The sequence below is a fragment of the Buceros rhinoceros genome, unplaced genomic scaffold (genome assembly GCF_000710305.1).
Source record: "Buceros rhinoceros silvestris isolate BGI_N320 unplaced genomic scaffold, ASM71030v1 scaffold13910, whole genome shotgun sequence".
In the NCBI taxonomy this organism is placed as follows: domain Eukaryota; kingdom Metazoa; phylum Chordata; class Aves; order Bucerotiformes; family Bucerotidae; genus Buceros; species Buceros rhinoceros.
Genome location: NW_010391406.1, coordinates 22,052 through 22,825, shown reverse-complemented (window position 1 = coordinate 22,825; position 774 = coordinate 22,052). Strand labels below are relative to the sequence as shown.

At 59.8% G+C, this 774-nt stretch overlaps 1 protein-coding gene across 1 annotated transcript in view; it reads left to right on the top strand.

Annotated features, from left to right (window-relative positions):
* CHD6 (chromodomain helicase DNA binding protein 6) overlaps positions 1 to 774 on the top strand; it is a gene marked incomplete at its 5' end in the record, with an annotated part of 24,353 nt that overhangs the window by 5,911 nt on the left and 17,668 nt on the right. The window lies entirely within an intron of this gene.

Below are 774 nucleotides of genomic sequence, written 5' to 3'. Positions count from 1 at the left end.
GGGCCGTGTCCCCCCTTTTCTCCCCAGCCTCTGCAGCCCCTATCCGTGATGTTAGTCTTTTAGTTGGGCTCTGCCAGCCATAGGCTTTGTTGGTGCCAGGTCATTGCTTCACCTTCATTGCTGCCCTCCTTCAGCGCCTCGGAGTGTAGTGACACCTACCAGCCAAGCCGCGCTGTGGGCAGCAGGCAGGGACCAGTCAATGTCACCGTGGTTGGGGCCTGGCTGTCCTGCCTGCAGTGCTGGCTCCAGGTGGGTGCTGCAGCTCCTTCCTGCTGCTTTGTGTGGTGGATCCTGCAGCCGATTCCCTCCCTCTGATCGCTAATGAAGCTGCTGGATATTAATAATTGTCACTAATTGTTTCACATAGTTACCGTGTCCCTCTCTAGTCCCCTCTTCACAAGGCTTTGGTGTGGGTGTTAAGCCAGTAAAGAGGCCCTGGCCGATGCTCCCCGCCACGCCAGGAGAGCTCTTGCACCTCCAGCACCCGGGAGATGCTGCCGGTGCTGCTCCAGCTGCTGCCCGGGCCGTGTCCCAGCTGGCCTCCTGACAGGGATCTCTCCAAGTGAGATTCTCAGAGCAGCAGCTGGGAATGGGCTGCCTTTGGCACGTGTCCATGCTGCCACCCTGCTCTCCTCTTAGTCCTGGACTTCCACCTCGATTTGTCCTGCTCCGGATGAATTACTGAGGCTGCTGTCTGACAGCAGCAAGGCTCTCTGCTGAGAGGCTGGTCTGGGCTCCTGCCAGCAGGCCTGTCCACGCCCGGCCGCAGCTCGG